Here is a 13625-nt window from a genome sequence, read left to right on the forward strand (position 1 = left end):
GGTTTAAACCACAGCCTAAAGTGGCAAAACTATGCTAAAATTATTTGTCTAGCAAAAACATTATGGGAGTAATTGCTGTGCACTAAAAAGGCAACAAAATTTACGTTGTACAAACTTTAAATTAAATTTTCAGCAAAGAAAAAAATGTTTTATTTCTTCTTTATATGATTAGCTCAATTCTTATTGCTTTTTTAGTTTTGTTACAGGCAGCTCGGCGGCGGATCTATTGTAAGCATTATGCATTTAGGCTTTTTGAGAAAAAAACAAGAAACAAACAAACAGTTTGTAGATTTATTGGCTTCTATGTATGTCCATAAACATGAAAATATATGCTTCCCATAAGCTGGTTTGAGGCCATTCCATGTACATCTGATTTTGCTTGTTACGACGAAAGCACAAAATCATAGTTAGCTGTATATATCCGTGTTACTTGTATCTCTAATCAATCATCATCAGTAACACAACAATAATAATAATAACTACAACAACATAAATATCAACAAGAATAATTACAGCAAGCACAAAATCAACTACAATAACAATAACGTTCCCTCAAAAACAATCCGACAATAAGACAACACTACAGACAGAAAATTACAGTAGCATTACTTGTCAAAATCGTACGATTCGTATCGTTCAAATCATTCCGGTTTTTATTCTTATTGTCTTCTTTTGGTGGAATCCATCATAAAATTGGTCCGTCAGGACATTCTAATTTAGCTTCACAGTAAGTACAAATTGATCGCACTGTAACAAAAAAAAAACATTGGTCAAAGTAATACAAAAGAGAAGCGATTATTATCTCAGAAAGCACTTCTTGTTTGTCATTGTCCAGTTTTGGCGGTTTTTAAATTTGCGTCACAACTCAATTTGTGACGCCATTAGTATCCAACTTTATTTAAAAACGAGACTAAATATGTTTTATTGGGGACATATATTTGTCCTAACTAAAACAACAGACAGGTTTCAATCTGGTAATAAACTTACCGTGCATGTCGTATAAATTCAATACGATTAAAAATTACTTAAATTCATTAGGAACACTATACACGGACTTGAAAGTAATTTAATCATAAATATTACTGCCAAGGTACTGGTGTATATAGAATACATCGTTGACAACAGTTGTCAACGATGTATTCTATATACACCAGTACCTTGGCAGTAATGTTTCTGATTAACTTAAATCCTTTTTTAGAAAGCCTATTTTTCAAGTGATTTGTATCGAAAACAATACTTGTTAACAATGAATTAATCTAAATTTCAAAACATTAAGCAAGTGTATAACTTTCATACGGAGAAGCTTGTTGTAGGAAGAAGTTTCTGAAGTTGTTACCCTTCCACACCGGTTATAGCAGAACGTGCATAAGTTGAACCCTCGAGTCTGTTAAAATACAAAGTTTTGCGTTAAACGTTTGATGCAAAACACGATAAACAATGTTCCAAAGTCGCATTGTTTGAATTTATATTATTTTATACTCACACGTTTAGCTATTGGGGAGAGTTTATGATAATAATTCAACCAACAGTTGTTACGGAAAAATAAACATACACGATGACAAAAGGAATATGTCATATTAGAAATATAAACACAAATAGACATAAATTACAAAACATAGAAGACTTGCGACAAAACAAACACAAATTATATCAAAAATACAGGCATACATTACAAAAAAAACAGACATAAGCTACAATAAAACACACACACATGTATTTTAAAGACAGACACAAACTGGAAAAACAATAATAAGAATTGCATAACTTACCACAGAAACAAGCGTCAGAGTAAAAACGACCAACAATAACAACTTCATAATTGTTGTCAACAGCAGCCAATCTTAATTATTTTAACTTTCTAATAAACACAAGAGGAATAAACCGTCTTACCCTTAAGCAGATGGCTTTGCCATGATGATAAAGCGGAAGGAATTAAAATACATCGTGAGTGCTGTAATGAATGTTGCCGCCAGGGATGGTAAACTAAAATCATGACAAGTATTGGCACAAACATCAGTACTAGGCCTACCATATTTCTATCCCCCAGGACACATTGTTGAAAAGAACATGAAAAAATACTTTAATTTCGACGTCACGCTTGTTAAACGTCATGTGACGTAATATTTTGTTCTACAGTCACAAATACAAACAATGACAAAACTCTGCGATTCCATTTTATTTCGATTTTCGGTTATACGATAAACACCGTTCCTTACTAAACAACCATGATGGTTACAAAACAATCAACAACTACAATAAACAACATGAAATAAGAATGATAACATTAACAATGACAACAAAATAGTAACAATAACACCACTCACTATAACCGTAGTAATGATTAAAAAAAAACACTTCGATGTTGGATTAAAGTCCAAAGTCGAGCGAAGGCTTCACTGCTGCTTGTAGTTAAAATGCTATCGAATGTGAAGTCAGGCTCGAATCTGACCGGCCCGAACCCAATTCCAAAAGCCGACTTACGAAATTGACTTTCAAAACACATAATAACTTAATTTGTTTTCACTTGTAACATTTAACTTGTTTAGATCAGGGAAAGGGAGTGTAACATTTTAGACCAAATTAAGGTAAAAATTTGATGTCCATTTTGAGCCAAAAGGCTTAACAGATAATCAAATACGAAATCTCTAAAACGGTATCTAGGCGAATAGTTCATAACAACAACACTTTAATCAAAACATTTTCTTACCATTGAAACCAGCAACAAACCTATCACAATTAACGATACTGACTTCATAGTTTTTAAGAACAGAACAAAATGTCAAAACGTTCTTCTTAAAGATAAAACAGCCAAAGCAATGAAAGTCGCTTCATGTTGTTGATAATTATCATAAAAGGAAACTTAAATAAAATCGAGTGATTAGTCACACTAATTGCCACAAACGACAACACACACGTGTATCGTGATCAACTATTTCTATGAAGAAAACGCCGACTGCTTTTTTAAACATTACCAAGCTCTAATAATCTTTAGTTCGTTATGACGCAGCAAAAGTGCCGAAATCTTTACCGTTAGTGTCATATCATAAAATTGTCTGCTGCTTTTTTTTAATATTTTGTGCACAAATCTTTGACGTTGCTTTATTTATGTCTAGGGTAGTTTAACTTAGAGCGTTATACTATTCTAAAAATTGTAATAGAATAATTAAATCGAATCCAAAATACCAATTATCCTGTTTTTGCATGGGTATTGTTATAATTCGAATGATCTGGATTTTGATTAGGTTGTCCGGTGTGATTTAAATCAACAATGAAATAAATAATAACGTCACACCAACAATAGGCATGTTAATCTCGACGATCATTTAGATTTACCAGTCCAGAAAGTAACAATAAAGAAGCAAATGCCCCCGACTCAAAATCAGTCAGCAAATTTTTTTAAAATTGAGTCATATATTTCACCAGGAAGGCATGGTTAGTATTGATAAAACTTTATTCAAATAAAATGAAGAAATCTGACATGAAAGGTACCGTGTCCACGGCTATAATTGTAATATTTCTGGGAAATTTGCGAGTCATTAGCTTTCAGGTCAGTAATACTGATACTTTGATACGTAAGGATCGAAACGATGCATTCCGGTTGCAAAAAGGGTGGTTAGCTTTTAGGTCCCGACTTGACTGGTTCCACCAACGTAGCCTCCCCTCCAGTCTCGATGACCAAATGCGTCAACCTCACCCTCCAATGTGAGTCCCTGTCACATAACGCTTGCAGTGACGGTATAGCTGCAGCGCGTCTACCATCTTTCCACCAATTGTGCCCGCAACTTTGCCGCGCTTTTTAACGTCTGAACGTTGCGCAGCTATTTCGGGCTTGGTAAATATTTTAGCGCAAGTGTGCTGCTACGATTTTGCCCGGCGAAATAATCTCAACCCAACTCAACTCAACAATATGGATTAAATATGTTTATTTGGCATTGGACTCCCGCCCCACTTGGAAATGCCTGACGCCCCCTAGTTAAGAACCACTCCTGCTAGCACAAGTAATTAACGTTAACGACTGGTTCCCGTAAATGTGCAGGCAAAGGCTTGTTTCAATTAATGCACACAAGACATGTCCTTTTTAGCACACAAAGTAACTATAAGTAAGTGTAATGTCATAACAGACTACATGAATCAGCCTGTCTAACAGGGTGGTGACCGACAGATCTGTCTTCAGTTTTATCTTTTATGTGTTTTTGTCGTTCTTTTTTTTACGGAAATCGACGATGCCTCAATAGGCGAAATTAATATCTCTGTTTTATAAATAAAAGATGCCGATCGTCTGACGTTTTGAGTATATTTTGTACACTAAGTAACTAATGATAATTTGCGCATATTACGGCTTTTTGAGGATCTTGACACTGTCGCATGAAACTTTGCCCATGTTTTAGCCTTACGAACGAAGACTTACGAAGTCTGTTCAAACAAGATGTCCAACTCGTTTTTACGCGATACAGCCTCACACACGCCCTATTGTGGCCCAACTCTGTGCGATACCACATGGTAAATATTACGTCATTTCTTGACAGCATGGTATACATCCGGTAAGCTTATTGGTCTATAACACATATATGCCCAGAAAAAAATGAAATGTATAATAATATGCTTCCTTAGCCTTCCTATAAAAGAAGATGGTGCGTGGTCCTAACATGTACATTTGAAGCACAAAATCCCTGGTTAGCTTCATATACCTGTTTTCAAGCCTATAAAATCTATGCAACGCATAAACTTGTTTGTGGGCACAGGGGGTATATCTAAATCCGTTTATTTCGATTTCCATTTAATCAACATCATCAGTAACATTACAACAATAACAATGGCAACAACATTAGTCCACACAATAAAAAACCAACTACAAATACATTAATATCCACATCAATACTACCCCCTCAACAAACAAACAATCAAGGAACAAGACAAGACTACAGACAAAAAAACTACAGTAGCATCAGACGTCGAAATCGTACGAATCGTATTGTTCAATCTCATTCTGGATTTTCTTTTTGTTGTCTTTGTAAGCGAGAATTGGTCCATTTAGTAACGCAGTACATTTCAATGCTTTTTTGCAGTAAGTACAAATTACTTTCACTGTAATGTAAACATGCAAAAATTAATGACTGAAAACATGTCACTGTGAAGTGAAACATTTTTTTTTATTTCGGATTCTAAACACTCATCATCTTATTTTTATGTGCAATACCTATAATGTTACAGGGCCGAAAAAGTGAAAAAGAATTTGTTTTACAAGAATGGCATTACCAGTGTACGCATAAACAAAACTGGTCAATTTTCTTACATATTTTTCTGTTTTTGTTGGTAGGTCCTAGCGTCGGCAGCAAATGACAGAAGTTGGAGCAGAGATTGCATGGTTTAAGTCCATCAACCTGGATTCAAAATTACATTAAATAAGATCTAAAGGAATAAGAATAAGTAATTATGTTGGACGGTAAATTGTTGATAAAACAAATAAATTCATCAAAAACTAACACAGAAAACGGAAATAAGGCGATTCATTTATAAAAAGTTCAACAAAAGTAAGAGAGTTTTTTATGGAAATTGGCAAAACAACTATTAAGTAATCATAGTACGCCAGGCCCATTGAAGGCGTTATACCGAATCAGTCAGTCACCGAGCATTACCGTAATCACTAGTCACAATCGACGCTTCAGGCCTGATCTCATCTATTCATCTATGTCTTAACGATTATTAGGTTAAGTAAAAAAACATAAAAAAATGTTCTTACCATTGAAACCAGCAACAAACCTATCACAATCACAGATGCTGACTTCATAGTTTTTAACGTTCTTCTTAAAGATAAAACAGACGAAGCAATGAAAGTCGCTTCATGTTGTTGATAGTTATCAGAAAAGGAAGGAAAATGAATAAAATCGTGTGATTAGTCACGCTAATTGCCACAAACGACAACACACACGTGTATCGCGATCAACTATTTCTACAAAGAAAATGAATGCTTTTTAAAACATTACCAAGCACTAATAATCTTTAGGTCGTTATGACGCAGCAAAAGTGCCGAAATCCTTACCGTAAGTGTTATGTCATAAAATTGTCTGCGGCTTTTTTAAGTATTTTGTACACAAATCTAAATCTATGACGTTGTTTTATTTATATCTAGGGTAGTTAACTTAGAGCGTTATACTATTCTAAAAATTGTAATAGAATAATTAAATCGATTTCAAAATACCAATTATCCTGTTTTTGCATTGGTATTGTTATAATTCGAATGTTTTTTTGATTAAATTTTTAGTGGTGTCGAAATATTACTCAGATTTACTATTCCAGAAAGTAACAATGCAGAAGCAATGCCCCTGACTCTAAACCAGACAGCAAAAAAATCTAAAATTGTGTCATATATTTCACCAGCAAAGGCATTGCCAGTCTTTATAAAAGCTTATTCAAATAAAAATGAAGAAATCTGACATTAAAGGTGCCGTGTCGAGCTGGGACTAGAGCCACCACGGCTATAATTGCAATATTTGTGGGAAATTTGTCTTCAGCTTTCAGGTCAGTAATACTGATACTTTGATACGCAAGGATCGAAACAAGGGTTGCAAAAAGGGTGGTTAGCTTTTAGGTCCCGACTTGACTGATTCCACCAACGTAGCCTCCCCTCCAGTCTCGATGACAAACTGAGCCAACCTCACCCTCCAATGTGAGTCCCTGTCACATAACGCTTGCAGTGACGGTATAGCTGCAGCGCGTCTGCCATCTTTCCACAAATTGTGCCCGCAACTTTGCCGCGCTTTTTAACGTCTGAACGTTGCGCAGCTATTTCGGGCTTGGTGAATATTTTAGCGCAAGTGTGCTGCTACGACTTTGCCCGGCGAAATAATCTCAACCCAACTCAACTCAACAATATGGATTAAATATGTTTATTTGGCATTGGACTCCCGCCCCACTTGGAAATGCCTGACGCCCCCTAGTTAAGAACCACTCCTGCTAGCACAAGTAATTAACGTTAACGACTGGTTCCCGTAAATGTGCAGGCAAAGGCTTGTTTCAATTAATGCACACAAGACATGTCCTTTTTAGCACACAAAGTAACTATAAGTAAGTGTAATGTCATAACAGACTACATGAATCAGCCTGTCTAACAGGGTGGTGACCGACAGATCTGTCTTCAGTTTTATCTTTTATGTGTTTTTGTCGTTCTTTTTTTTACGGAAATCGACGATGCCTCATTAGGCGAAATTAATATCTCTGTTTTATAAATAAAAGATGCTGATCGTCTGACGTTTTGAGTATATTTTGTACACTAAGTAACTAATGATAATTTGCGCATATCACGGCCTGTTGAGATTCTTGACACTGTCGCATGAACCTTTGCTCATGTTTCTAACCAAGCGTATCATTACCACGTTTGGTGAGTCATATTATGATTTAGCCTTACGAACGAAGACTTACGAAGTCTGTACAAAACAAGATGTCCAACTTGTTTTACGCGATACAGCCTCACACACGCCCTTTTGTGGCCCAACTCTGTGCGATATCACACAGTAAATATTACGTCATTTCTTGACAGCATAGTATACATCGGGTAAGCTTATTGGTCTATAACACATATATGCCCAGAAAAAAATGAAATGTATAATAATATGCTTCCTTAGCCTTCCTATAAAAGAAGATGGTGCGTGGTCCTAACATGTACATTTGAAGCACAAAATCCTTGGTTAGCTTCATATATCTGTTTTTCAAGCCCATAAAATCTATGCTACGCATAAACTTGTTTGTGGGCACAGAGGGTATATCTAAATCCGTTTATTTCGATTTCCATTTAATCAACATCATCAGTAACATTACAACAATAACAATGGCAAAAACATTAGTCCACACAATAAAAAACCAACTACAAATACATTAATATCCACAACAATACTACCCCCTCAACAAACAAACAATCAAGGAACAAGACAAGACTACAGACAAAAAACTACAGTAGCATTACACGTCGAAATCGTACGAATCGTATTGTTCAATCTCATTCTGGATTTTCTTTTTGTTGTCTTTGTAAGCGAGAATTGGTCCATTTAGTGACGCAGTACATTTCAATGCTTTTTTGCAGTAAGTACAAATTACTTTCACTGTAATGTAAACATGCAAAAATTAATGACTGAAAACATGTCACTGTGAAGTGAAAATTTTTTTTTATTTCGGCTTCTAAACACTCATCATCTTATTTTTACGTGCAATACCTATAATGTTACAGGGCCGAAAAAGTGAAAAAGAATTTGTTTTACAAGAATGGCATTAACAGTGTACGCATAAACAAAACTGGTCAATTTTCTTACATATTTTTCTGTTTTTGTTGGTAGGTCCTAGCCTCGTCAGCAAATAACAGAAATCGGAGCAGAAATTGCATGGTTTAAGTCCATCAGCCTGGATTCAAAATTACATTAAATAAGATCTAAAAGAATAAGTATAAGTAATTATGTTGGACGGTAAATTGTTGATAAAACAAATAAATTCATCAAAAACTAACACAGAAAACGGAAATAAGGCGATTCATTTATAAAAAGTTCAACAAAAGTAAGAGAGTTTTTTATCGAAATTGGCAAAACAACTATTAAGTACGCCAGGCCCATTGAAGGCGTTATACGGAATCAGTCAGTCACCGAGCATTACCGTAATCACTAGTCACAATCGACGCTTCAGGGCTGATCTCAGCTATTCATCCGTGTCTTAACGATTATTAGGTTAAGTAAAAAAACATAAAAAAATGTTCTTACCATTGAAACCAGCAACAAACCTATCACAATCACAGATGCTGACTTCATAGTTTTTAACGTTCTTCTTAAAGATAAAACAGACAAAGCAATGAAAGTCGCTTCATGTTGTTGATAGTTATAAAAAGAGGAACGAAAATGAAATAAAATCGTGTAATTAGTCACACTAATTGCCACAAACGACAACACACACGTGTATCGTGAATAACTACTTCTATTAAGAAAACGTCGAATGCTTTTTAAAAACATTACTAAGCACTAATAATCTTTAGTTCGTTGTAACTCAGCAAAAGGGCAGAAAATTTAACCTTAAGTGTCATATTATAAAATTGTCTGCCGTTTTTCTTGAGTTTTTTGTGTAGAAATCTTTAAAGTTGTTTTATTTGTGTCTAGGGTAGTTTAACCCAGAATATTATACTATTCCAAAAATTGTAATAGAATTATTAAATCGAATCCAAAATACCAAATCCTTTTCTAGCATTGGTATTGATATAATTCAAAGTATTTTGATTTTGATTAAATTTTTGGTGTGCTTACGAAGAATAAATCAAAATTGAAATAAAGAAATAGAATTTTAAAGGGGAAATGTCACTCCAATAGTAGGCATGTTAATATCGACGATTTACCGATCCAGAAAGTAACACTGTAAAAAAAAAAAAAGTAACAAAAAAGCAAATGCTTCTGACTCAAAATCAGTCAGCAAAAAACTCTAAAATTGAGTCATATGTTTTTACCAGCAATGACAATCAGACTTTACAAAAGTTTATTCAAATAGAACAAAGAAATCTGGGACAGAAGGTACCGTGTGGAGCTGGGATTAGAACATACACCATTATGAATGTAATATTTTTGGGAAATTCAAAGGTCTTTAGTTTTCAAATCAGTAACACTGATTATTTGATACTTAAAGATGGACATAATTCATTCCGGTTGCAAAAATATGGATTAAATTTGTTAATTTGGCATTGAACTCGCGCCTCACTTGAAAATGTCTGGCGGCTCCTACTTAAGAACCACTGCTCTAACACAAGCAGTTAACGCTAACGAATGGCTCACGTAAATGCGTGAGAAAACGCTTGTTTCATTTATTGCACAGAAAGCAGGCGAAAAAACAGTTGTTTTTCTTGGTTGAAAATGTAGCCACTTGCGCCCATGGGACTACTAGAAGTCTCCCCAACCTATGTTGTAAATAGATGAACTTGCTGTAAAAGTAAAAATCGCGGCTTGTTGCGAGCTTGTCAGTGTCGCATGACGTCACGCAACATGTGCTCATGTTTCTAACTCAGCGTATCTTTGCCACGTTTCATGAGTCATATTATGTTTTAGCCAAACGAAGTCTGTACAAAGCGCAAGCTGTTCAACCCATTGTTACGCAATACTGCCTCACATACGCCGTTTTGCGGCCAAAATAATACAGCGGGTGTAGGGAAAAACACATACATTTTCTGATTTTTACTAACTGAAAAAATTGCATTACAGGCAAAAATACACCAAGTTTCGTAGTGTCTGAAAACGTCCTGTATTTTTTGTTGTTGTCATTGTACTAAAAAAGAAAGCACAAATTCCGCGCACTGTATATACAAAAAATATTAAAGGTTGGTGTGAAAATAGTTTTTTTTTTAGCCTGTTACTCCCGACAAACTGGAGGGCCTTTGGATGGCCATACTAGCCAATACGGCATATCTCTCGTCACCAGCTGCATGAGACCTTATAGGTCGAAACATTGTGTACTGTCTGCAGCTTTAAAAAGGTTTTATTAACAAGACATCTGCCGGGGTGCTTGTTTACAGTAAAAACGTTCAATTAGCAGAATTTTCAACAAATGGTGTTGTTATTATCAGTCATCAAAGGTCGTTTTTTTTTTTTTTTTTTTTTTCTTCACGGGGTTCGAACCCAGGAACCTCCCGGGGACGAATCCCGATCAGGTTTTTTATGTCTGTGTATGGGTCAGGCGCGCCAGGCCATTCGGCCAAGTTCCTGCCCAAAGGTCGGTTTGTTGGTTCAGTGAGTTTCAACTGGTGTTCCGCGGAACACTAGTGTTCCGTGAAAGTTCGTCAGGTGTTCCGCGAGAAATTACTGGTTTGAATATAGGATTCCAATGTTTTAGACTTCTATGGTTTGAATAGTGTTTTATGTCAAACACCGGTCGAAACTCACTGGTTAAATACAATAGGCGGAAATAGGTTTTATTTTTTGAAAGTAATTATCCGCTTTTTGAAAATATAATTATATTTGACATTTTGATCCACGGCCGAACGAGGTTGGTGTTTTTGCACCATGTGTTGGTTACCTAAAATGAAAGTAAAAAATACGCAAACGCTCAAACGGGTTCGCAAATAGCTTACAGCAGGGGTCTCAAACTCAAACTGCTTTAAGGGCCAAAAACAAACTTTTTAGTAAGTCGAGGGCCGCACTATCGAAACATATGTTACAGTGTAACATGACAACAAAAGTATTGCATGATTAAAAACGAAAGTGTTCATTTATGCCAATAACTGCATTAAAAAAAACACACAATAACAAACAGATATACAGTGCAGCAAAGTGAAAGAACCAACTGTGCCTTATAGCTTTGTGTGAAAACAATGACCTGCAATAACGCAACAATGTAAATAATATGGCGCAACCATCGTGGCTGATTCTAAAGAGGAGCTATTTCGATTTTTCCTGTTAAAACGTTGCACATACCACCAATAGAAAGTGATTGTATATTGTAAACTTACTGATCTGACAGGGTATTCCGCCTGAGTAAAACACATAGCTTCTAAAAAGTTATTTCGCGGGCCGCACAAAAACTCTTGGAGGGCGGCATGCGGCCCACGGGCCGCGTGTTTGAGACCTCTGGCTTACAGCAACGAAAAGGAGCCGCAAAGGCAAAAAGGTTGAGAACCGCTGGACTAAACCTAGCATGTGACAATGCAAAGCCTTCAGGAAATGAGCAACGACTGGTGGAAGTCAAAGACGCTTAGGTTTCAGTTTTGCTAACAATTGTTGTTTTACGCATGTTTGCAGTTTTGACTAGAGATATCCCTTATGATAAAGCCGCTGATATGGGAAATGCTCATATAGTTTAGAAGCCGACAGCAAATTGATCAACCAAGAACTTGCAAAGAAAACCCATCAGTATGAAGAAATCATCTGCAATATCCAAAGCTTGTTTGATGTTGTTTATTGTTGCTATTGTTTTGCCAAGTTACTCAGCTTTAGACCCGGTACGATTGTGTTAAGTGCTTATCGTATGCACGAAGCTTGTTAGGAAACCGACCTAATGTGCTCAAGATAGTGTATGTAATGACAAGCGCTATGCTTGACTGTACGTAGCTCGTTAGGAATTCCGCTTTTGAACTAGTAAATTCGTTTCCATTGTTGTAGTTGACTGCATAAAGCTCGTTAGAAACCCATTTTGGGCGTGCTAAGTCGTACAGTTAACAAAATGTACGACAATTTGTATTGTTTTACAGCCGATATGCTACTGCATCGAGCACTGCGGTGATTATGGGGCAACATTCTGTAAGTAAATTTCATACCGACAAAGAACAACTTAAATTTTTTAAAGTTTGATGAAGTTAACTTTTAAGTCCGTGTCAAAAGTACTAAATTAAGATAAGTTAAAACATATTTTTTCATAAAAAACAAAGTTGAGAGCCGGCCTGGATTTGAAGCAAGACCAAAACCTGAGTGAAACTACTGTTAAACTGTGTCCTAGTGTAACGTTTAGCTTAAATAAAAACAGATTTGTTTTAATATGTAGCTTGAACTTGACCTCGTATCGGACCTTGGACTTTTCATTCAAAACATATCGGACTTTGGACTTTTAATTCAAAACATTCACTTGCATGCATTTGTCGTGACGTATATTTGCCTCGGTCAAACTCGGTCAAACCTCGCCTTTTTCTACACAGAAACTTGACCGGCTATTAAACCTATTTAAACCTGTTTTTCTTATCACTGAACCGGTCAATTACTGCTTAAGGCTATCGTTTTATCGTCCCCTTACGTGTTAACGTGAAGCAACGTTTTAAACTGCTTCCAGCCAGGTTACACTTGACACTTCTATAAGCGATTTAAAGAATAATTACGGTTTAGAACACAGTTAATCTTTTCGGGCGTACGTTTTTACGACTAGCTGGCATAACAACTATATGACCTGAAAGCTATATAATCTGCATCATTTTTGACGTAAAATCAGTGACTAGAGTACGCATTGGAATTGATATCTCACAGGATTCGTGGCGCGGTGACTTTTGTGTTGCGTGTTTAGCCGCAAGAGGCGCTTTCGTGGCTTGCCTTATTGAAATATAATGTGGGAACGTTAATTTAGTTTTGCGTCTTTTTAGGTTTAGTTAAGCAGCATTAGTTTGTTTATACAAGGAGTCAGATATACGGCAGTGTTGTTAATTGTCTACCCACTGGGTCAGTACAACCTTACCTACAACCCAGATAGAAACTGTTATTTTTATTGCAGTGTATAAAAACTGCATGACATGCAAAGTTATGGGGCGCTGTGATCCCAACGATAAAGAACAACAACTTGGAGCAACAAACATGACGTCTTTTGAAACGTAATAAAACGAATCAAACACTTGTTGTTTGTTATATTACGAAAGTGTTTTGACTGCTTTTGGAATTTGTTTAAGTTCGTTCAGGTGGCAATGCTAATTCTGTACTATGTCCAAACTGAACCTCTATCTTGGAAACGGCCAGATCATTAAGAATTGGTGGAAGTCAAAAATTTTTGGTTTTCAGTTTTGATATCAATTTGTTTCGCTTGCACTTTTTAAACCTTTGACTGAAACCTGAATGTCTTTCTTCAAAGAAAATCAGTTGTTTTTGAGCGAGAACATTTACATTGTCGAACAACTGTCAAAAAAACTAGAGATTTACCAA

General features: G+C 35.9%; 1 long non-coding RNA gene across 1 annotated transcript; it reads right to left on the reverse strand.

Moving 5' to 3' along the window:
- Nucleotides 1-275: 275 nt before the first annotated feature.
- Nucleotides 276-1854, reverse strand: LOC145219238 (uncharacterized). The gene is made up of 3 exons (XR_013857899.1): nt 1770-1854; nt 1297-1384; nt 276-747 (listed from the first exon to the last, which is right to left on the reverse strand). It is a non-coding gene; the product is annotated as an uncharacterized LOC145219238 (long non-coding RNA).
- Between the last annotated feature and the right edge of the window lie 11771 nt (nt 1855-13625).

Source organism: Phallusia mammillata, chromosome 3, assembly GCF_965637545.1.
Source record: "Phallusia mammillata chromosome 3, kaPhaMamm4.hap1.1, whole genome shotgun sequence".
In the NCBI taxonomy this organism is placed as follows: Eukaryota; Metazoa; Chordata; class Ascidiacea; order Phlebobranchia; family Ascidiidae; genus Phallusia; species Phallusia mammillata.